The sequence below is a fragment of the Nuphar pumila genome, chromosome 7, assembly GCF_984573655.1.
Source record: "Nuphar pumila chromosome 7, dmNupPumi1.hap1.1, whole genome shotgun sequence".
Classification (NCBI taxonomy): Eukaryota; Viridiplantae; Streptophyta; class Magnoliopsida; order Nymphaeales; family Nymphaeaceae; genus Nuphar; species Nuphar pumila.
The window spans coordinates 43,867,324-43,893,544 of NC_143255.1; positions in this window are offsets into that span (position 1 = coordinate 43,867,324).

A 26,221-nucleotide genomic window follows, 5' to 3' on the forward strand; every position below is an offset into this window, starting at 1 on the left:
ATTTTGAAAACGAACGAAAGAGATTGAAAATAGAAGTAAAACAGAACTTCAAAACAGACTCCTGACTGGATTAGGACTCTAGGACAGAGTCCTGATCGGACTAAAATTCTAGATTTCTGAGAAATTTGATAAACAAAGGAATTCAGAAGCGACACCACCTAAATGGGTCTCATTTGAGCATTGAAATCAATTGAAATTTGAATTTAAAATGAATCCAGATTGTTTTCTGAGAAAATATTTCAAAATATAAAGTCTTGGGGTTGGAAAATGACAGAATATTTATTAAAAACCCATGTTTTGAAATTGATTTTTGAAAGAAAAGCTTTAAAACTCAATTCTGAATTGAATATTTTGAAAACAAGAATGTTGGATCTCGAAAATAAGATGTGATGACATGCAATGCTATGCAATGCAATGAAATGGTATGCCGAATGGATGAAATTATATCGCGATGATATATGAAATGTAAACACTAGATGAGGGTGAAAATTTGGGGTGTTTACAGATGCCCCTATTTGCTACTAAGCCGGTTGTAAGCCGAGCTTAGTGGCAAAGAAAACACACCAAATTTGGACTATAAAAATGCCCCAGTTAAATGAATCTGACGGGGTATGAAGGAATTAATCCAAGTGAGGATGGTAGATATGAAATGGAGAATAAGGAGAAAATTTTGCTTCAAAAGAAGGTGAGATTCAGGTTTTGCCCTTAACTTGGATGGGACGAGAAATGGAATACCTCATCAAAATGAGGCTCAGGTTTAACCCCTTGACCTGATTGGGTGGAAAATTAAATATCTCATCAAATGAGGCTCAGGTTTATACCCTTAACCTGATCGGGCAGAAAAATGAACGGAATCCTCGAGAGAAGAGACCGTGATGGAACCTTCGGATTCTGCACAATAAATCCGACAAGGGTTTTGCAAAAGGATGGAATTAGGGTCCCTAAAGTTCAAAAAGGGATTTGATTTTGGGTGCCTCATTGCTGAGACTAAATAACTTTTGAAATTGCCTTTTGCTGGAATTGGTGGCTTAACCTCAAGCCGAAATTGGACTGCCTATGGTGGGACAGTGGGGACACAGGGAAGTGTGCGAATCTGAGAGCCCATGCGCTCAAATTATACCAAAGAAGGGAAGGAATCTTGAAAACTCCTGTTATCAGGTTCTAAAAGGGATGGTGTCAGAATGCGCCAAAGATGAACCTCAAGCTCTCAATTCATGCCAGGATAGCTAGAAAATATTGTCAAAATGTTGAAAATTATTATTGATTCAAAATAATTGAAAATGATGCACATTGTTTTGAAGATATTTCTTCTTATCTACCGAGAGTATTACCTCTGACTGGGCTTAACTCCGTAGAATCAAGATTCGAATTCAAATTGCTTGCAATTGGCTTTCTTTCAAGGAGGCTATCAATTTCCTTGATATGGACGGAAAAAAAAGTATTCTTGATATTGCGAGAGCTATTGGTGAAAGAACATTGATAAAAGAATTTCACAAAATTAAAGAAGATTCTTAATAGATTCGGCAGTCTGATATCCTGGGATTCTTTTCTCACGATGATCTTTCTGCACTCTCTTTTTAACAGAATTGGAGCTCTCTTGGATTTTTTTTTGGGAATTACATCATCCTTCATTTTGGAGATGTTCTGACTTTTCTCTCTTTTTGGGAAGGGTACATCATAAATTCCTTCATCTCAGAGATGTTCTGATCCTTCTTTTCTCTCAGGGATTATCTTGATAGTTATTAGCTCTTTGGTTGGAAGTCGCTTGATGATAGCGGTAATTAAATATCATTTAGGGTTTGTCGGTAGGCTCATCACACTCGCCTTCATCTCGACGGTGATATGAACTTTCCCTGAAAGGATCCGTCACAAACTCCGTCATCTTGGAGATGATTCAAATCTTCTTTGGCTCCGGGGGTTGACTCGCTTAATTCGCTTTCATCTTGACGACAATTGAGAGATCCCTTTTGCAGATATTTAATTGCAGCTTAGGTATTTGAGAAGATATGGAGATTGAGTGGATTTTTCTATATCACCCAGGATATTTCGACTGCTTTATTTTTCAAGAATGGTCTTTAAAAATGTGCCATTGACTGCGATCAATATTAATCACTCATGGCTTTGCAACAACATTGAATATTCTTTGTTGGCCATATCGCGGATTTATTCTTCATCCTTTTGGTTGGCCAATAGAAAGATTTTGAACTTTGAATCCTTTTTCGCGAAAGCTTTGTCCTTTCGGAAGTAATACTGAGGGTATTCTGAGATAATAATTTTGTGCAATAAAGATTTTTGAAATCAACAAATATTTGATAACAAATTGGCAAAATTTTCTTGAAATCCCTTGCGAAAGCGAGCATTTGAGGCACAACGCAACACATCCATGGCAGAAATTCTCTTCTCCTTTCCCCAAAGGAGACAATTTAGAATTTGGAATTAGAAATTACTCCTCTCTTCCCTGAAGAGGAGGTGTTTGCAAAATAAACTTTCGAAGAGAAATTAAGCTTTCGTCAAAACTTCCTAACATTAGGCTTCTCTTATGGAAAGGGGGGCGGTATTGGTGAGGTCAGTGAATTGGTCATGAAGGAACAAGATCATCACACTCTCCCTGAAAAGAGGGTCCTTCACGATAAAAGCCCTAGTCTGAAAGTATGGTCACGAGGAAGGCGAACTTTCGTCGAAGCTCTCCCTGAACTAAGGGTTCCTTGTATGAAATTGGAATTTTGTATTGCAAACGGTTAACAAAGACACGAGTCCCTTCAAACTCTCCCTGAAAAGAGGCTAAGTGAACGAATTGGATAGCATGCGAAAAGAACGAGCTCCCTCAAACTCTCCCTATAAAAAGGGTCTCTCGCAAGAGAAAATGATTGAAATTGGATATTGGGTGACCCAAAAGGGTCGAATTTGGAAATTGGAAATTTGATTTTTGGATTTTGAAATTTGGTATTTGAAATTGGAAGTTGGAAATCTGGAAATTTGAAATTTGAAATTTGAAATTTGAAATTGATTGACCTAAAGGTCGAAATTGGAAATTTGAAATTTGAAGTTTGAAATTTGAAATTGGAAATTGGAAATTTGGTAATTGGGAATTTAAAAATTGGAAATTGATTGACTCAAAAGGTTGACATTTAAAATCGGAAATTGGATGACCTGGAGATCAAAATTGTGAATTGGTTTACTGGGAACGACATGGGTTCTATAGGGATTCAGCCTAAAAATGACATTGGTTCAATTGAGAATGACATTGGTTCACTGGGAACGACATGGGTTCAATAGGGACTCAGCCTAAGAACGTGGATCAGGAGGACTTCAACCTACAAATCACATTTCTGAAAAATACCAATCCGAAAGGGGTTCGACCTAAGGACTGTAAAGAATATTGGATCAGGAGGACTTCAACCTACAGATTAAATTTTTGAAAGTGGGATTAGTTCCAAAGGGGTTCAACCTAAGAACCGGGGATCAATAGGAATTCAATCTACAAATCAAATTTTTGAGAATGAGACTGGTTCGAAAGGGGTTCAACCTAAGAACCACTGGGTTGAGAAGGACTTTTGGTTCACAAAGGGGTTCAACCTATGAGCCATATTGGTTTGACAGGCGTTCAACCTACAAATCATATTGGTTTCGCAGGGGTTTGACCTACGAACTATCAATTCCTTAGGGATTTAACCTAAGCATCACATTTTAAGAAGGAATCATCCAACTTGTGAGCTTTGAATGGACCAGGTGTTAAACTGGGTTTTTGAGGGAAGATTCAAAACGGAATTCAACTCTTCAAGGAAAAACTAGATGAATTGGATTTTGAAAGCAAATTCGAGTCGGAACTCGGATCTTCTAGACCAACTCGCAGGATAGTTTGAGTAGAAGTTCAAACTTTTAAAGAAAAGCTAGGCGGATTGGATTTGAAAGAAAATTCAAGTCAAAACTCTAATTTTCTAGACCAACTCTGAAGGAAAATAAAACTCAGATCGGAACCCGAATCTTTGAAGGAAAACTAAATCCATTGTGGAAGGAAAAGAAATTCGAGTCGGAACTCGAATCCTGAAGGAAAGGTAGATCAATTTGGAAGGAAATGAAATTCGAGTCGGAACCCGAATCCCGAAGGAAAATTAGATCAACTTGGAAGGAAAGAAAATTCGAGTTGGAACTCGAATCTTAGAGGAAAACTAGATTAACTAGAAGGAAAGAAGATTCGAGTCGGAACTCGAATCCCGAAGGAAAAATAGACCAGTTGGAAGGAAAGGAAATTCGAGTCGGAACTCGAATCCCGGAGGAAAACTAGATCAACTAGAAGGAAAAAAGATTCGAGTCGGAACTCAAATCCCGAAGGAAAACTAAACTGGTTAGAAGGAAAGGAAATTCGAGTCGGAACTCGAATCTCGGAGGAAAACTAGATCAACTAGAAGGAAAGAAAATTTGAGTCGGAACTCGAATCCCGAAGGAAAACTAGACCGGTTGGAAGGAGAAGAAATTCGAGTCGGAACTCGAATCCCAAAGAAAAGCTAGATCAGCTAAAAGGAAAGAAGATTTGAGTCGAAACTCGAATCCCGAAGGAAACTAGATCAATGTGAACACTGAATTTTAACGTGTACCAGTGTGAACACCGGATTTTGAAAATGTACCAATACAAGCATTATGTTTTGAAAAATTACCAGTACGAATACTGGGTTTTGGAAGATTACTAGTACGAGCGCTGGATTTTGGGAGATTACCAGTACGAGCACTGGATTTTGAAAGATTATCAGTACGAGCACTGGATTTTTAAATGGTTACCAGTACGAGCGTTGGATTTTAAATGGTTACTAGTACGAGCACTGGTTTTTAAATGGTTACCAGTATGAGCACTGGGTTTTGGAAATTTACCAGCACGAACACTGAATTTTTGAAAAATTACCAGCACTAACACTGGATTCTGAAGAATTACTAATTGATTTTGATGGAGGATTTTCAGTCTTCACCCTCACGACAGCTTGGACAACTGTCTGGGCCTCAGGATTTATCCCTTACCCTAAATGGGTAGTTTGATGCAAATGCAAATTGATGCAGATGAATGCAGGTGAATGCAAATGAATGCATGCAAATGCAAATGAATGTAAATGGGTGCACATGCATGCAAAATGAGAAATTTGTTTGATCCTTCCTGCATACAGGGTATTTGTAGATAAAATAAAAAATTAAAAATGCCCCAGTGTAATGGGGGAAGAATATTTTGAACAAAAGGATAAATGATTGATGTTCGAATAGCGCTCTCTGAAGATGACACAGCAACTGACTTTTGATTGATTAGAAAGAGGTCATTCCTCATGAAAGAACATTTTGCAGAGAAGGAGAGTGAAAGGTGATATCAAGTCTATGAGGAAAATGGATAATTTATTCAATTATTGAAAAGAAATAACAAGTTGGTAAGAAAACTGGGACGGTATTGTCCAAAAGCAAAATGATTAAAGATGACATAGCCTTGACTCTGTCAGTTTCTTGGAAAATTTGATCAGGATGGTCAACTGGTATTTTCCTCATCAACAATAAGGATATTCTTATCGATGCAATCTTGAATGATATTCTTCAGGACAAAACAATTCTCAGTGTCATGTCCTACTGCCCGATGAAATTTGCAATTTTTTTCTTTTAATCTGCCCATGATTGTTGCGGGATCAGCTGCTTTAGGTAAACGGATCATATCTTTTGCGAGCATGTATTCCAGAACACTCTCTAGTGTTTGGTCCAGAGGGGTGAACTTTCGATCCGTACTCCAATCCTTGCCCTTTGGCTTTTCTTGATCTTTCTCTTTATGCTGAGGACTAGATTGAAGAGGGCTATCATTGTTGGAGAACGTTCCTTTTTGGCCTTTGGGTCCCTCTCAATAGTGATCATGATTTTTCTTGTTGCTTTTGCTATCATTGGCAGAAAGAGTGAAGTGAGCCTTCAGAGATCCGACTGTATCTTTTGCAAGCATATATTCTAGAAAAGTCTCGAATATTTGATCCAATGGGGCCATCTTGCGATCCTGGTTCGGATCATCACGCCACACCTCTTGTCGAGTGCTTGATTTCTACTGAGACTTGGATAAGACAGTCAACTGGTATTCTTTCTTATTCTCAACGAAGAAATTCTTGTCGATATGATCTTGGACAATGTTCTTGAAGACGAAACAGTGGTCGGTATCATGCCCTACCGCCCTATGGAATTTGCAGAACTGGTCTGTGAATCTTCCCATGACTGTAGGAGGATTTGTGACTCTTGGAAGCTTTACCAATTCTTCGGCCAACATATATTCAAGGATTTCATCAAGAGACTGCTCGAGAGGAGTAAACTGCCGATTGCAATCCCAGTCATCCCGCTTTATCTTTTCTTTCTGTTGATTCAATTTTTCACTCTGCTTTAAAGATTTCTCTTTCTGACTGGTATGATTGTCTTTGTTATCTTTGCACCCATCGCGGTTGGCATTGACAAAGAAGGCGGGATTCGTCTTCTTTTTTGAATCTTGATTATTCCTGACGGGGGTGATGCTCTTGTAGAGTTCTTTGCTCGTGAAGACCTTCTTGCCCTTGTCGCGGGCTTCCAAATCATTAATCTTCTTTGCCATTTTCTTCAGTTGTATTTGGACTGGATCATCCATTGCTTGATCTTTCAATTTATAGGTTGTCCCTTGTCTATGAGAGGATCTTTGAAGTGCTTGCTGAACTTCATACCCTTCATCGGTGTCACCTATCGATCTTGATTCATCAGATGTATCTTCCTGTTGGATATGTTTCTTGAATAGCTTCAGAACTTTCTTGATTGCCTGGCCTTTTGCCCTTTGCCTGACCTGAATCTTTTCTGTACTAGCTTCGGTTTGTTCTGCCAACATTTTGGTCATCATTTCTTTGAACATGACATACATTTGGGGATCGATGCCATCATCCGCCTGCTGACCCTGACTCTGGATTGATCGAGGTGAGTCCATTTCTTCTTCTGAGGCTACTGAATATGCGACACCTTCGACTGATGCAATTTTCTTTCCTGACCTCGTCTGAACCATTTAATATCACAAATACTCTCTACAGGGCAAAATTGATGATTAGGCTTTTGAAAGAGATTTGATTAGAGAAAAATATTTGTTGAGAATTTTGGTAGACAATTAAAAGAGTATCCCATTACTAGGGATTGAGTCGTCGCTGGAGTTACGACAATTGCGATGCTATTCTTTGCAAAATAAACAACTGGAAATATGCCTTGTTACCTAGGCGAGGTCGTCAAACCAAGATGAAATGAAGAATAAATGAACTTTATTAAAAATATGATTTTAATAATACACTTCACAGAGGGGAGGCAGACAGACAATTTTCCACCACTCCTGATAATCAGAGGACACTCGAGGACCAGGAAAAATAGTAAGAGTAACAAAAGAATCCCAACCATGTCTGGCAGAATGGTATGCTCTGGACCACTGATCTGATGTGAGATCGAACTCTGGCAAGATCCCTGATAATAGACGAATTTCTACGCGCTTCTGTCTCTGAGAGAACTGCCTGACACACCGCTCCGGATGGTAGTATGCGCAGAAGAAGGGGCCAAGTAGCCTGAATCGCTTGCCATATGCATAAGTATATCTGGGAGGTGATTCCTGACGATCAAAGTAGTCTCATACGACTTCTTCCTCCTGAAGATTATCGATCAAGAACCGGTATCGCGCAACTGGAAGAAGCTTTTCACCATTGTATCTAAATGAGCTGGCTCGGGCTGGCACATGCCGGAGGAACCACGATTGCAATGCATAGGTGCACCCTTCGACTAGAATAGATTCTCCAAGTGTGAAGCGGGTCAACCCTCGGTACAGAAAAGCGAGTGTAGCCATGGCTATGGAGACATGGCTGATCTGTCGACTCCCCCACCTTCGCAGAAGTTGAACTATCCTGATATCCATGTAATTTCGTCCTTCTGGAAAGAGAGCGAGTCCCACTATGCATAAGACCATTGCATGCTGGATTCTCTCTCGAGTTGTCCTGGACAACGAGCTGATTTCCACAAATGCCCCATACTGTCGATAGATCTCGATCAAGCTCACATATTCATTTCCATCCTCTTCGATCAAGGGCCAGGACTTTCGTCCTGTCATGCGGGCTAAAGCGTCTCGGGGATCCAGACCCTTGACATTAATCAAAAACTGTTTCTCCAATAGATCTCCAGGTTGACCAACTGGTTCAGGTAATCCCATAATCTCTGAGAATTCGTCCATCAACAAACTCATTTTCCCCCTTGGGAACCAGAAGGTACTAGTGCTCGGATTCCACCGTTCTGCTAGTGCATGGATCAAATTGTCGTTGACTGTCTGCTTTCCCACTGCGGACGCCAGTTCTAACCCACAATCGTCCAAGTGGTCCAGAAACATACGAGAGAAGTTCTTGAACCATGAATAGTATCACTGGGGAAAGAATGATCCGGTGCTGAGGACTCGATGCTCGGGAAGACTTTGTCCCACCTCTTAGGGGATGTGACCCTCAGGAAAAACTGAATCAAGCTGACTGGATGCCATCAGACTAGAAAACACAAAAAATGGAATAAGACTTGGGAAAATATAGAGATTTTGAAAAAATGCAGGTCGGATAAAATGAAGTAGGAAATTCGAGATCCAGAAGAGAGAAAGGATGAAAAATCACCTGGAGTTTTGAAGGAAATTAAGGGAAATTTGAAAAATCGTCCAGGGTTTGATGAAATATGAAGGAATACTTCATAAAATGGAAAATGAAGTATTTGAAAAATCGTCCAAGGTTTAAAACATGGACAATATATGGAAATGGATTGGGGATTTCTGAAAAATCGTCCAGTATTTTGGAAAATTGGGAAAATATGGAAAATAACAAGGAAATGACTATAACACATTCAATTACATCTTATACAAAAAAGTATGCACATACAACACTCTCTAAAAGCTCACTCTAGATGCACAAGTTTTAAAATGGTTGTAGGACCTTAATCCTAACTCTAAGGTTCAGATCATCTATGTTCAATCATGCTATGCCTATATACTCGGGCCAAGGCTCGATGTACGTGGCATAAAATCAATTTCTCCGGTTATAGGTTCAAGTTTTCCAACATCCTTGAGCACCTACCGATATACGTTGGACTATGGCCCTTGGTACGTGGCAGGGGAGTTTTCACCCAAATAGGTGGCCCAGTTGTGAGGCTTTGTTTCGAAGTATGGTTCTGGAAGAAAGCCCAGCAACGTGAAGACCGGGTAAAGATAGGTGGGGTGGTTTTTGAAATATGAGCATATGCAAGAAAACAGAGGGCTTTAAGTCCTAAAGAGATAGAGATTTTGAAATATTTGAAGAAGAAAGCATTGTTTTCAATCAAACCTAGATTGAGGAGGGTTGTATTAGACCTAAGTCTATGTGAGCATGAAAATTTCCTGCTCAATATGGTCCTACCAAACCATACTTAGTCTATATGAGATCCATGTCAGCTGGGTTCAAGTCTAGGCTCCTAGGTTCACATGATATCATGAAATAAAAGTTGACATTCCATAGAACACGATTTTGACAATTTGAACTAAGTTAAGCACACAATTGATCAGGCAAAGACAGGTCCCATCACGGTCGCCAAACCTGTTATCATCGCAAAATTTGTACTTTTTGCAAGTCAAACTGACCTTTGAAAAAGATTTTGAAAATAACTCGCCTCCATTTTAAAATGCAGGATAATTTCGAAGAATGGGACTCGCCTGTCAGTACGAGGTTCAATCATTCCTGGCGCCTTTACCAGGGGTAATTGAACCAAGGATCAATTGTGTCCTTAACTTTGCTCAACTTGTCTAAATCATGTTCTATTTCCTAAATGCAGAAAGAATCAGGCATGTGCTATGAATTTTCTGAAAATGCAGGTTTTAAAACATGATGTTTGCTTCAAAGATTGAGAATAATTGGAGAATTCTTGGAAAAGATAACACTTGGAAAATCATAAGCTTAGTGAGAGAATATTTCTGAAAAAGTGAAAATCGATTTTGAAGAAATCTTGAAGTTTTGTGAAAATCGATTCTGAGGAATTTCAAATAACTTTAAAAACTTGATTTCTTTGAATTAGAACTTGGAAATTGAAGCTATAACTTGGAAAATTGAATTTTGAACTTTGAAAAATACTTGAAATATCATTTGAAAACTTAGAGTTTTGAGAAAATCGATTTTAGAATAAGACTTAGAAATTTTGATTTCTCTAAATTGAAATTGGAATTTGCAAATGAATAAAATGAATGAATATGGATTTGAAAGACTTGATTTTGAAGAATTAAGAAAATCCTTTTATATTTTTGAGAAATGCAGTGCATTTTGAAGTTAGCCTAAGAGTGTAGGCTGAATGTGGCTAATACGAAGATTACAAATCTAGGTATCATTCGTATTCTGACTATGGCCATAAATACAAATTCTACCAAATTCGTCAACTCCATAAGAGCTAGTGCATGTGTCATTCGTGTATACTATAGTGAATTTGAAATATGTGCATGAATAATGCATTCATCAGATATTAAAATTTGCAAAATTAAACTATATGCAATGCATCCTAATCTATGCAAGAATTGAAATTCTTATTTCAAATTTACATTTAATTTACATTACTAATCAAATTTAAATACAAGAAATAAAGGAAAATAAAGTCTTCAATGTTCCTGCAAAACTAGAAAATTGGTTAGTGAAAATATGTTGGCTTTTCTAGATTTATCCAGTAATATCTAGAAATTACTGGATTTTGCTAGATATAAGCCATTTTCCATGATTCCCTTATATAAACTTAATGAAATATGAAATAAAATTGAATAAATATGAAAATTTAATTTGAAATTTCGAAATTAGGGTCAAAATGACCAAAATACCCCTGATAGCAAGACTATGGCCTTGAAATCAGGGTTTTTAGAAAGATATTTTGTAAAAATGCAACATTTAAAATCCAAATAAGAATAAATTGAACTAAGTATGATGTGAAATGATTAAAAGTATGAAAATTAGGGTTTTGGAATTTCGAAATTTAGGTCAAATGACCAAATTGCCTCTGATAGCAAGACTATGGCCTTGAAATCAGGGTTTTCTGAAATAGATTTTGATAAAACTTGAGATTTATGATGGAAATAAACACAAAATCAAACATGAAACATCCTAACATGATTATAAACATGAACAAACCCTAAAACCACACACTTATGCACGAAAATCAAGAAATATCACAAAATTTGTGATTTTTGCAAGTGTTTCGGGATCCTGCGGGGCCCTGTTTTGCAATTTGATCAATTTAGGCATCAAACGGATTTCAAATTTCATAAAAATTGGTACCTGAACTTGTTATGTCTCTGAAGTCAGATTGAAATCATAAAAATAATTTTTTGACATTATTTTAATCCAAAAATTAAATTAAAACCTTAAAATATGCTATTTTTAACCTAAGTCACAAACCAGTTTCAGAGTTAGACCCAAATCAGGTGTCATTCCTTCATGAAAACTTCTGAATTTTTACAGAGATAAACTAGGAAGAAAAACAAAGATTTTCCAATTTACAGATCGGAAAAAAAATCTTCGGTTAGGGAGAAACCCTTCCGGCAATCTGAACTAAAATATAACAAATCTAACAAGGGTTAAAACAGCTACTTTGGATTAGAATCCCTGTAAAAACAATAAAACCATGTTAGATCATCTTTTTGGACCGTTATTGATGGTTCTTGAGGTTGAATCATGGTTGAATCCATGAAATAGATGGTACCAATGGCTAAACTAGCATTAAATCATGAAAAATATTAAATAAAACTAAAGAAATTAATGAAATTTCTTACCTTGGAGTTGCAGGAATGGAGGAAGGGCTGGAGAGGAGAGAGAAGCTCCAAGAATCCTCAATGAGAGAGATGGAAAAATCGACCCCCCTATGGCCTCTATTTATAGAATTTTTTTTTTAGGTTTAAAAATCAAGTCTTTTAAAAATTTTGGACTCTAACAAGGGGGGGCGATTTTGGTGTGAGTTTACCTAACTACCCGTAGCCTAGATTATCCTAATTAAGTCCTAATTAGCCCCTAGCTAAACCTAAAAAATCCCCAAATGTGATGCCACTTGGCATTTTCCACATTTGGGTTTTTAAAGTTCTTTTAAAACCTTTAAAAACAATAATTTTAAAATCCAAACTTCAAAATGAGTTTTTAAAATAGCTTTTGACTCTTCTAAACCTCTAACACTAACCAAGACACTGACTAACCCTAGTCTAGCCCTGACTTACTCGAATATGACGCCACCCGAGTGGGCCCTACTAGAGTTTTAAAAAAAACGATTTTAAAACTTGAAATTGAGAAAGTTTTCAAAAGATTTTCAAAAGTAAACTTTGAAATTAAAATTTTTGAAATGGCATAGGGTTCTAACTGGGTCAGAACTCCTCTGTATATGGTTCCAACTGAGTGGGCCTACATCGATTTTTGAAATCTTTGAAATAACACTGAAAATGACTTTGAAAAGGGGTTAAAGTCAATAATTGAAATTTGAGATTTTTGAAAATAGAGTCTCAAGCAAACTAAGACTTCGGGTTAGAGTCCTGAACTCTTAGAACTCTGAGATTTTGGATTTTAAAAGGCAAGTGAAAGAATTTTTAAAAGAATTTTTAAAAGAATTTATCAGAAAATGGTGAAATGAGTCAGAAAACACAGTCAGGGTTAGACTCTTAACTCGACCGAAACTCAGAAATAGAGTCCTGAATTAACTGGACTCTGTAAAATGACCTAAATTTTGAAAACGAACGAAAGAGATTGAAAATAGAAGTAAAACAGAACTTCAAAACAGACTCCTGACTGGATTAGGACTCTAGGACAGAGTCCTGATCGGACTAAAATTCTAGATTTCTGAGAAATTTGATAAACAAAGGAATTCAGAAGCGACACCACCTAAATGGGTCTCATCTGAGCATTGAAATCAATTGAAATTTGAATTTAAAATGAATCCAGATTGTTTTCTGAGAAAATATTTCAAAATATAAAGTCTTGGGGTTGGAAAATGACAGAATATTGAATAAAAACCCATGTTTTGAAATTGATTTTTGAAAGAAAAGCTTTAAAACTCAATTCTGAATTGAATATTTTGAAAACAAGAATGTTGGATCTCGAAAATGAGATGTGATGACATGCAATGCTATGCAATGCAATGAAATGGTATGCCGAATGGATGAAATTATATCGCGATGATATATGAAATGTAAACACTAGATGAGGGTGAAAATTTGGGGTGTTTACAAGCAGTGAAGGCAGGCGGCGTAGCCAGGGTTCACGGGGGAGAACTTGCAGGAGGCGTCGGGCTGGACGACGACGCGGAGGATGGAGGTGTCATTGGTGCCCGAGCAGTCTCTACCGAGAGGTGCCTGAGAATGAAGGATGGAGGTGTCATCGGGCTGGACGACGAGACGGGGACGGAGGGATCGCTGCAGAGCGGCTGCAGAAGTTGCGCGTGGTGCGAGAGGTGCCGTCGGGCTGGACGATGAGACGGGGATGGAGGGATCGTTGCAGAGCGGCTGCAGAAGCTGCGCGTGGTGCGATAGGTGCCTGAGAAGGTCGACCTCCGTGGTGCGAGAGGTCGTTGCACATTGTCAGAGGAAGGTGGGGATGGTTTAAATCGAACGGGAGGAGGGAAAAACAGAGGGAAGAAAATTTTCGAACGGGGGGAGGGAAAATTTCGTGCCTCAGGCGAGACGGTTTTAAATCGAAAATTAGCGAGGGAATTTTTTCGTCCCTAATCCATCGCTAATTAGGGATGGAGTAGGGACGAAAAAATTCCCTCATTAATTTCGTCGCTAATTATCATTTTTTGTAGTGTTTTGGCGATGAAAAAACGTTGTCGCTAATCCGTCGCTAATTAGCGACGGATTTAGCGATGAAAATATATTTGTCGCTAATTTTGCAAAAATTTCAAATGTTAGCGACAAATAGTTTTTGCTCGCTGATTCGTCGCAAATTTGCGACAAAAAAAATCTGTCACAAATTTCCGTCGCTAATTAGCATTTTTCTTGTAGTGTTCTCAATTTAGAGGCCAAAGTAGTTGACCTAAAAGAAATTTTAAAGGAAGAAGGTTCATCTCTCCAACAAAGAGGCCACGACAGCAGTTTCAAGCTAGACAACCACAACTACTAGTCAGAATGTGTCAGAATTGCTACTGATCTCATCCAGGACAACTCTGTCCTCGAACGACAGGTGGTTGTTTGTATTGTGGTAAGCCAGGCCATTTTATTAAGGACTACTATAAAAAGGAGATGAATGAATGTGTTTGGGGCTTTAATGGACCTCACCCCCAACAACAATCCCAGTACTCGTATCAGCAACAACACCAACAACCACCACAACAACAACAACCATAGAATAAAAGAACAGCAGGTCGTGTTTATGCCACCAATATTGATCGACTATCCAAGGGTGACCTGATTCAAAGTACTTTATTCATTGATGGACATGTTTCTTTTACTCTATTCAATTGTGGTTCAACTCATTCTTTTATTTCCGAAAAGTTTGCTATTTTACTGAATATGTCCATCAAGTCATTAAACTTTACACTGAAAGTGGTCAACTCAGTAGGATGCAAATCTTTTTGTGGGTCATACCTGTCAAATTTAGAAGTAAATATCAAAGGACAGAATTTATCTGCCAATCCAATTTTATTGGATATGTCAGATTTTGATGTCATACTAGGTATGGATTGACTATATCAACATCATGCAAGAATATTTTGTCTGGAAGGAAAGGTTACAATTTCTCAACCTGGAATTCCTAAGGTAGAATTTAGGCTATCCAGTTCTACTCTTAAAAATCGAGTTATTCTTCATTAAAGGCCCAGAGATATTTGAGGAATGGATGTACGACCTTTTTAGTGAACATTACTCTTGCCAAGCTAGCAGAAATTTCTATTGAAAGTGTGGATGTTGTCCGTGAATTTTCAGATGTTTTTCCTGGTGAATTACTAGGACCTCCTTCGCATAGAAAAATCGAGTTGGTATTGAGTTAATACCAAGAACTGCACCAATCTCTAAAGCTCCTTGTAGGATGGCATCAACGAAACTCACAAAACTGAAAAAATAATTATTGAAATTAATGGAGTTGGGATTTATTAGACCAAGTATGTATCCCTGGAGAGTGCCAGTATTATTTATAAAGATGAAAGATGGGTCATTAAGATTATGTATAGATTACATATTGCTTAATCAAGTTACAATAAAGAATAAATATTTGATGCCACGAATTGAAGATTTATTTGATCAATTACAGAAGGTTAAGGTATTCTTGAAGATTGATCTTAGATCTGGATATCATCAGCTCAGAATCAAAGAAGAATACATTTCTAAGACGACCTTCCAGACAAGGTATAGACACTATGAATTTATAGTCATGCTTTTTGGACTTATAAATGCACCAACAACCTTTATGGATCTTATGAATTGTGTGTTCAGGTCATTTGTAGATACATTTGTGATTATTTTCATTGATGATATTTTAATTTATTCTGAAAATAAGGAACAACACCGGCAACATTTAAGGATTATTCTGGATACTTTGTAAAAGAATCAGTTATATGTCAAATTCTCTAAATGTAAATTTTGGCTGAAAAAAGTTATGTTTTAGGGTCATGTAATTTCAAAGAATAGAATCTTTGTGGATCCTGCTAAAGTGAAAGTTGTATTAGAATGAAAACAACCTAAGAATATTAGAGATATTCGAAGTTTCCTTGGACTTGTGGAATACTACCAAAAATTTATTCAAGTTTTCTCTCGTATAGCATAATCGATGACTAGACTTTTGAAGAAGGGTTTTAAATTTGATTGGGACGCTAAATGTGAAGAAAGCTTTCAAATTCTGAAGGAAAAGCTCACTACATCTTCAGTGCTAACTCTACCCTCAAATTAAGGAGGATTTGAGGTATATACAGATGCTTCCAAAACAGATCTAGGTTGTGTATTGATGCAACATGAAAAAGTTATTGCTTATACATCAAGACAATTGAAAAACCATGAGAAGAATTATCCAACCAATGACTTAGAACTTGCGACAGTTGTTTTTGCACTAAAGATTTGGAGACATTATTTATATGGAGAACAATTTGAAGTATTTAGTGATCACAAGAGCCTCAAATATTTGTTTTCGCAGAAAGAATTAAATATGAGACAATGACGTTGTCTAGAATTCATTAAAAACTATGATTTCACACTTTCTTATCATCTTGAGAAAGCGAATAATGTAGTCGATGCTCTTAATCGCAAAACTGGAGGCACCTTGGCCAGTCTCATAGATAAAGAATGAAAACTTATTAAAGACTTCATTAATTGGAAACCTTTTGCAGCAGAACCAGGAAGGATTTGATTATCTAACTTAATAGTTCAACCAGAAATCCTCAACTGAATTGTTGTTGAACAAAGTAAAGATTCTTAATATGAAGATTTTTTAGCCAGAGCCCAACATGAAGATGATGTTTCTTTCTGACTTAAAAAAGATGGAGGTATCTTGATGAAGGATCGAATATGGGTACCGAATAACCCTGAATTGAGAAATGAAATACTTGAAGAAGTCCATAAAAACAAATATACTATCCACCTAAGAAGTATAAAAATGTTCAAAGATTTGCAAAGAAAATATTGGTGGAGAGGTATGAAGAAGGATGTGGCAAATTATGTTTCAAAATGCTTGATTTGCCAACAAGTAAAGGCTGAGCATAAAAAACCTGGTGGAATGATGCAACGAATTAAAATTCTACAATGAAAATGGGAAGAGATTACTATGGATTTTACAGTAGGTTTTCCAAGACTCGAAAGCAGCATGATGCAATTTGAGTTATTATTGACCGATTAACTAAATCATCCCATTTTCTTCCCATTCGTATAAACCAATCATTGGAAAATCTGGCAAATTTATATATTCGAGAAATCGTAAGGCTGCATGGAATACCAATTTCAATTATTTCTTGTCGTGATCTCAGATTTACTTCAAGACTCTGAAATCAACTTCATTAGGCTTTGGGAATAAAGTTAAAGTTTAGTTTTGCATTTCATCCTTAAGTTGATCGACAATCAGAGTGTACCATACACACTTTGAAAGATATGCTATGCGCCTGTATGCTAGAATGTAAAGGAGATTAGGATATTCATATTATACTAGCTGAATTTGCTTATAATAACAGTTATCATACCAGTATTTGAATGATGCCATATGAATCCTTATATGGCAGACCTTGTCGATCGCCACTTTATTAGAATGAAGTTGGTGAACGAAAGTTAGAGTCACCAATGATATTACAACATTATACTCAGCAAGTAAATATGATTTGAGATAGACTACGTGCTGCCTAGAGCCGACAAAAAGGTTATGCTGACCAAAGATGAAAGGAACTCACTTTTGAAGTTGATGATATGGTCTTTGTCAAAGTATCTCCAACTAAAAGTGTGTTTAGATTCAGAAAGAAAGGAAAGTTAAGCCCTAGATTTGTAAGACCTTTCAAGGTTCTGGAAAGAATTGGCGAGACAACATAAAAAATTGAATTGTCTCCTCATTATGCGTAAATTCACAATGTATTTCATGTTTCAATACTGCGAAAATACGTTTATGATCCATCACATATTATCTAGTATTAGGATATAGCAATTCGAGAAGATATAACTGTCGAGGAAAAACCAGTTGAGATCGTTGATAGAAGAGATCAAATCTTGAGAACAAAGACTATTCCTCTGGTTAAAGTTAGATGGCAACATCACGGGATTGAAGAATGTACATGAGAACCTGAAAACAGTACCATAAAAAAGTATCTAGAATTATTTGATTAATTTGTATAATAAATTTCGAGGACGAAATTTTTCTTTAAGGAGAGTAGAATGTAATACCCAAAAATTTTAATGATTCATAAATTCAAAAGAAAATTCAAGTTTTGGTTCTGATTTATTATGGATATGAATTATAGTGTGACAACCCTAATTTATGTAAATTCTATAGAGGATTATTCAAAAACCGAAATTCAGGGACAATCTCATCATTCATCAAATTATCAAGGGTAGCTTAGTAATTTGCCAATTAAGTGGCATTTTTTGGTAAAATACCCAACTATATAAGGTCAAAATAGTAATTTTTCTTTTGAAGATGTTTTCAAGAAATTAATAAATTTGTCAAGGATAAAAACGATAATTTGCCACCCTAATAGCAAACCTTGTAATTTTCTGAACTATAGAAGGACAATAAAGTAACTTTAAAATTTCCATATGGCATTTTTGAAAGATGGGATTTGAATTAGGGCATAATAGGTATAAAAAATTTAGCAATCAAATAAAATAGAATATTTTATATTAATTTATTCTAGAGACCATGGTTTTGAAAAACCACTGGCCCAAAACCAAGGGTAGACATGGTTTTTCCAAAATCATGAGCTGGCATATGTCACCTCACAGTGAGGAGGTGACATTCAACCCTTTTATCTCTCTGACAAATGTCAAAAACAAATATTAAAAAAAAAAAAAAAATAAGTGTCATATACAAATTAAAATTTAATTAAATCAAGTGACAAATATCACTTGAAATGGGACCCACAGGGGGGACGTCACCTCCTCTCTCTCCTACAAATACCCCCTCTCTCTCTCTCTCTCCCTAAGCTCTGAAGACCTCTCTCTCTAAGTTCTCTCTCTCCTACTCTCTCTCTAACCTTGAGTTTCTCTCTCTAGTTTTTAAGCCTAAACCTTCGTTAAATCTTCAATTTTTTTTGAGAAACCCCTTCTAGCCTCTTTCCTTTCTCTTTAGGCAAGATCCATTACTTCGTAGGTGTTTTGATGAGCTAAATCCAACCCCAGGAGTGCTGCCTCTAGAAATTATTCTAAATTTAGCAGAAAAATCAAATTTGGACCGTGAAAAAGCTGCCCAAATTTTCTAAATCAGGTTAGTACTCAAATTATTCTTTTGAATTTAAATTCATAATTGTAGAACCTCCTATTCTCCCTCCTACTTTTATCTCTGTATTCAAATTTTGGCAATTTTGCAAAAAATTATTTCAACCCTACCTCTATGGAAGGAAAGTTCTATTCTATTTTTTTAAAATATTTTTAAGTATTCAAAACTACAATAGCAGTAGCTCAGGCAAATTTTTTCTAAAAGATTTTGAAAAATAGAGTTTTTATAGCAGAAGTTTTGGCAAAATTATTTTAAATAATTTTTGAAAAGTAGAATTAATATAGTTGTAATTCTGGACAATTTTTCTAAATAAGTTTTGAAATTTCTAGTTATTTTAATCATAATTCTCGCAAAAGTTTTTCAAATACTTTTGAAACTTTGACTTTACTTAGTAGAAATTATATCAATTTTTTTTATAGTTATTTAAAAAAAATTGACTTTTTGTAAAGAAAGTTTTGTCAAAATTTTAAAATCCTTTTAAAATACTTGAGTCAATTTTTTTGAAAAATCTTTATAAAAATATTTGTGATGCAAAGTCATGTTCAAATTTTTACAACTCGAATTCGAGTTCAAACCCTTTTTCGAACAAATGAGTTATTACAGAGGAAACTCTATGAAATTTTTATAAAAATTTTTAAGATCATTTCAAAATAATTTTTACATTTTTAATAATTCCTTAAAAAGATATTTCTTTAAATTTATGAGGAAAATACTGCCGAAAATTTAATATAAAAATATTATCTAATATAATGAATTTTATCATATTAAATCAAAGCACGAGAGCTTTATCCTATTCTTCCTCATTCTATAAAAACTCAAGGTAAGTTACTCTATCAAAAACTTATAATTTTTATATTAGATAAATTTTTGATGCATGCATGATTATTTAAAATTTGATTCATGATTAAATGCATATTTTAATATCTACATGAATAAGTATGTTTTGAATGATAAGATTTCAAATCTTATGAGTTTGAATTAAATTTTGAAAAATGCTATGATCAAGAATTTGATGATTTTCGATTTTGATAAAAAGAAGAATTTTGTATAGCATGTTGATTTTTGAAAGATTTTATTATGCAGACTTTCTAAATAAAAAAGGTGCAATAAGACACCCATTTGCTTCATGAGTCATGTCTACACACAAACTTAATTTCCGCCTTCACAGGCGAGTGCTCATTTTTACAGAGCAAAATTCTGAATTGGGATGAGTACATATGACCCTAGTGTTTATTTAAAAAGAATAATTTGGCTATTGATCCTAGTTTTGAAAATGTTAAAAGTCCTATAAAGAAACCCTTCGGGCTCATTTAGGTTTATCTTATCCAGGAAGGGGTAGTGGTACAACCAGGAGTGACATTGTTATGATGGTTTTTGGGAGAAGTAGGTTTTCTAGGGCCACCTGTCACTCGGGTTGAAGAGGCCAAGGCCAACGGGTCTCAGACTGTCGTAGTCAGTGGATGCATTTGATTCTTCTGTTTGCTCACCATTTGTGAGAATCTTTCTGATCGTTGAGCGCTCGCTTGGGAGCCCGTTTCATTTAGGTATTCGGATAATTCACAATAAAATAATACACCCCCGAAATACTTAGTCGGAGATTAGAGTATCCTCCACCGTACCAGAAGGAAGTTAAATATCGAAACAATAACCTTTTCTTTCACAGAATTTGATATAAAAATATGGGTTGTTAATATCATACATAATCATATTATAAATTGTTTTAAATTATCATTATTTTAAATTTGCATAAATGTTCTTGGACATATGCATTTTGATTTGAATTTAAATTATTGAAATTATGCTTAATATTTAAATTGTATGATTTTGATTAATAGCTTACCTAGTTGTCACAAGTCTGACCCTGTTGTATGGGATTACAGGTTCAGATATAGATTAGGCTATATTACAGAGGATGTTGGATATGAGCGGTATCAAAGAATCCAGATTCTCAATATCCTGAGATTAATTTAGGATTTATTTTAAATTTAATCCTAAATGTCTTAATTTTTGAACCTTGTCAAAAGTTTATATATAAAATATTGATATAAATTATTGTTGCTTTTATTATGGTTTATGAAATGTGACGTGCCCGAGGTTTAAAACTAGAATCCAAAACCGTTTCTGTTGTTTATTTTTAAAGAAAAGAATTTTTTTAAATTTTTACACATTTTTAAAGGTTTTAAAACTCAGGAGCGTGACAGTTCCTCATCGGTCATCTTCTAACGTGAACAAGAGGAGGGCATCCCCTTGACACTGACCTTCCTCTCGCTAGTGGATGGGGTGGTGCTACATAATCTTGTCCAAATCCCTACCTCCACTAATTGCCATCCTTTTTCTAACCGTAACTTATATAGGTAGTTTTAAAAACAATGACGACGGGTGCCGGGGAAGGAAGTAGATGTGTCATGTGTCAAATTGTCCTAGACATATCCATCAGAGTTATTACAAAATAAGTAAGGATTGTCACCAATTGGTCAGTCTGTATAGTTGGCAGGTGCTCTCTCCTTCCCACATTCTCATTTTTATCGTAATCTCCTCCGTTTGTATGGTTAGAATCCATACATGCTAACATTATTCAACTCATAAGCTTAGGGTTTAACTAGCTATGTGGATTCTCCTATGACTTTAGACTACTGGACTAAACTTAGATGATATAATTTATTTTTCTTACGAGACCTTGTAATTCTGATAATCCTCAATCATTCATAATAGTCTTTTGATAACCTGGCTCTGATACCAATTATAACGACTCAAACCGGAGCCTCTCGAGCCTGGGTGCATGGATGAATTAAGCCTCTCGAGCATGGCTCTGACACCAACATTAGTTATTTATAATATATTGATAATGAAAATTATCATCGTCAATATGTTGTCAATAGATTATAAATGATTAGTATAATGACAACGATAATTATCATCGCCAATATGCCTATTATTTGTAATCTATTAACGATGATAATTATCGTCATCAATATATTGCCAATAGATTATAAATCATCAGCATATTGGCGATGGTAATTATTGTTGTCAATATGCTATTATTTGTTAGTATTGATAACAATAATTATCCTCATCAATATGTTGTCATTAGATTACAAATCATCAAGATTTTTATAGTTTTTTTTTTGTTTTTTTTTTAAATTTTATCATACGGATGAGATCTAGATGCATGTTTTTATAAAAATAGAATCTTGGATCATTCGATTACGATGTATAAAAATGATCTTTTAAGACTTGAAAATCAATGACTCAGAATTTTCGTAAACATGCAAGCATAAAAAATCATATTTTTTATCCAGTTATGATGATCCAATAGTTGATTCCAAGCAATATTTGCACGTCGAATGCATCTGCAAGGTTAGATTTGCAAAAAAAAAAAAAACTATTAAAATCTTGGTTTGTACCAGTTTATATGTTACAATTTCCCTTCATGCAAGATAACTAACATATGTAAATTGGTCATAGGTTTTTGTTATTTTTTTTTTTCTAAAATTTCACCTTATGAATACAATCTAGGTGCATGGTTTTTTAAAACCAGACTCTTGGATCATCTGATTACAATATATAAGAAGGATCTTTAAGGCTTGAAAATCAATGACCCAAAATTTTTGCAGACATGAAAGCATTAAAATTCACATTTCTTGATCCAATTACGATGATCCAATAGTCGATTCCAAACAAATTGATCACACTCAATGCTTCTGCAGGGTTAGATTTGCAAGAAACTACGTCAATAGATTACAAATAATCAGCATAATAAACAACTAACAATAATTATTGTCATCAATATGAATCTAATACGACGATAATTATCGTCCCATAATAAACAATCGACGACATCACGATTGTTTGTGAAATAGTTTACTCTAAGATCAGTGATAATTATCATAGTTAATATATTGATTATTTTTTTATTAGTTTAATCTAAAATCGAAGATAATTATTGTGAGACTTAATTATATCTCTAAAAATATTTATCATTGTCAATATTTTGATTAATGAGGATAATTATCATTGTCAATCTTTTTAACTTCGACGATAATTATTATCGTCAATATTTTATTTTGAACGATATTTATCCTCATCAATGTACTAATTAGTTTAATCTAAAACCGACAATAATCTTTATCGTCAATATTCTATCTCACACGATATTTATCATGGTTAATATAATTTAAAACCGACCATAATTATGGTCATCAATATTATATCACGGACCATGATTATCGTCGTCAACATTAAAAACATTTTTTTCCTAAAACATTTCTCTCGTCCCTTTTTTTCGCTTATCTCCCTACCTTTTTTTGGTCTATCAGTCCCTCTTCTGGCCGCTCTCTCCTTCTTCATTGGGGCTTCACGATCACCGTCACACACCGCCACCACCAAACCAGAACCCAACCTACACGTAGAAATAGTTTACTTGAGTCAATTTTTTTGAAAAATCTTTATAAAAATATTTGTGACGCAAAGTCATGTTCAAATATTTACAACTCGAATTTGAGTTTGAACCTTTTTTCAAACATTTGAGTTATTATAGAGGAAACTCTGTGAAATTTTTATAAAAATTTTGAAGATCATTTCTAAATAATTTTTAAATTTTTAATAATTCCTTAAAAATATATTTCTTTAAATTTATAAGGAAAATACTGCCCAAAATTTAATCTAAAAATATTATCTAATATAATGAATTTTATCATATTAAATCAAAGCACGAGCACTTTATCTTATTCTTCCTCATTCTATAAAAACTCAAGGTAAGTTACTCTATCAAAAACTTATAATTTTTATATTAGATAAATTTTTTATGCATGCATGATTATTTAAAATTTGATTCATGATTAAATGCATATTTTAATATCTACATGAATAAGTATGTTTTGAATGATAAGATTTCAAATCTTATGAGTTTGAATTAAATTTTAAAAAATGCTATGATCAAGAATTTGATGATTTTCGATTTTGATAAAAAGAAGAATTTTGTATAGCATGTTATTTTTGAAAGATTTTATTGTGCGAACTTTCTAAATAAAAAAGGTGCAATAAGGCACCCATTTGCTTCATGAGTCATGTCTACACATAAACTTAATTTCCGCCTTCACAGGCGAGTGCTCATTTTTACAGAGCAAAATTCTGAATTGGGATGAGTACATATGACCCTAGTGTTTATTTAAAAAGAATAATTTGGCTATTGAGCCTAGTTTTGAAAATGTTAAAAGTCCTATAAAGAAACCCTTCGGGCTCATTTAGGTTTATCTTACCCTAGAAGGGGTAGTGGTACAGCTAGGAGTGACATTGTTATGATGGTTTTTGGGAGCAATAGATTTTCTAGGGCCTTCTGTCAATCGGGTTGAAGAGGCCAAGGCCAACGGGTCTTAGACTGTCGTAGTCAGTGGATGCATCTGATTCTTCTGTTTGCTCACCATTTGTGAGAATCTTTCTGATCGTTGACCGCTCGCTTAGGAGCCCGTTTCATTCAGGTATCCGGGTAATTCACAATAAAATAATACACCCCCAGAATACTTAATCTGAGATTGGAGTATCCTCCACTGTACCAGGAGGAAGTTAAATATCGAAACAATGACCTTTTCTTTCATAGAATTTGATATAAAAATATGGGTTGTTAATATCATACATAATCATATTATAAATTGTTTTAAATTGTCATCGTTTTAAATTTGCAATGTTCTACATAATCTTCTATGAACAAGAGGAGGGCATCCCCTTGACACTGACATTCCTCTCACTAGTGGATGGGGTGGTGCTACATAATCTTGTCCAAATCCCTACCTCCAGTAATTGCCATCATTTTTCTAACCGTACCCGATATAGGTAGTTTTAAAAACAACGATGACGGGTGCCGGGGAAGGAAGTAGATGTATCATGTGTCTAATTGTCCTAGACACATCCATCAGGGTTATTACAAAATAAGTAAGGATTGTCACCATTTGGTCAGTCTGTATAGTTGGCAGGTGCTCTCTGCTTCCCACATTCTCATTTTTATCGTAATCTCTTTCGTTTGTACTGTTAGCATCCATACATGCTAACATTATTCAACTCATAAGCTTAGGGTTTAACTAGTTATGTGGATTCTCCTATGACTTTAGACTACTGGACTGAACTTAGATGATACAAATCAATTTTCTTATAAGACCTTATAATTTTGATAATCCTCAATCATTCATAATAGTCTTTTGATAACCTGGCTCTGATACCAATTGTAGCGACTCAAACCTGAGCCTCTCGAGCTTGGGTGCATGGCTGTTAAGCTTCTCGAGCATGGCTCTGACACCAACATTAGTTATTTATAATATATTGATAATGAAAATTATCATCGCCAATATGTTGTCAATAAATTATAAATGATTTGTATAATGACAACAATAATTATCATCTCCAATATACCTATTATTTGTAATCTATTAACGATGATAATTATCGTCGTCAATATATTGCCAATAGATTATAAATCATCATCATATTGGCGACGATAATTATTGTTGTCAATATACTATTATTTGTAAGTATTGATAACAATAATTATCATCATCAATATGTTGTCATTAGATTACAAATCATCAAGATTTTTATAGTTTTTTTTTGTTTTTTTTTTTAAATTTTATCGTATGGATGAGATCTAGATGCATGTTTTTATAAAAACAGACTCTTGGATCATTCGATTACGATGTATAAAAATGTTCTTTTAATACTTGAAAATCAATGACTTAGAATTTTCGTAAACATGCAAGCATAAAAATCATATTTTTTTATCCAATTATGATGATCCAATAGTTGATTCCAAGCAAATTTTGCACGTCAAATGCATCTGAAAGGTTAGATTTGTAAAAAAAGAAAACTATTAAAATCTCGGTTCATACCAGTTTACATGTTACAATTTCCCTTGTTGCAAGATAATTAACATATATAAACTGGTCATAGGTTTTTGTTATTTTTTTTCTAAAATTTTACCTTATGAATACAATCTAGATGCATGGTTTTATAAAACTAGACTCTTGAATCATCCGATTATGATATATAAGAAGGATCTTTAAGGCTTGAAAATCAACGATTCAAAATTTTTGTAGACATGAAAGCATAAAAATTCACATTTCTTGATCCGATTACGATGATCCAATAGTTGATTCCAAACAAATGGATCACACTGAATGCTTCTGTAGGGTTAGATTTGCAAAAAAAATGTCAATAGATTATAAATAATCAGCATAATAAACAACTAACAATAATTATCGTCATCAATATGAATCTAATAAGACGATAATTATCGTTCCATAATAAACAATCGACGATCATGATTGTTTGTGAAATAG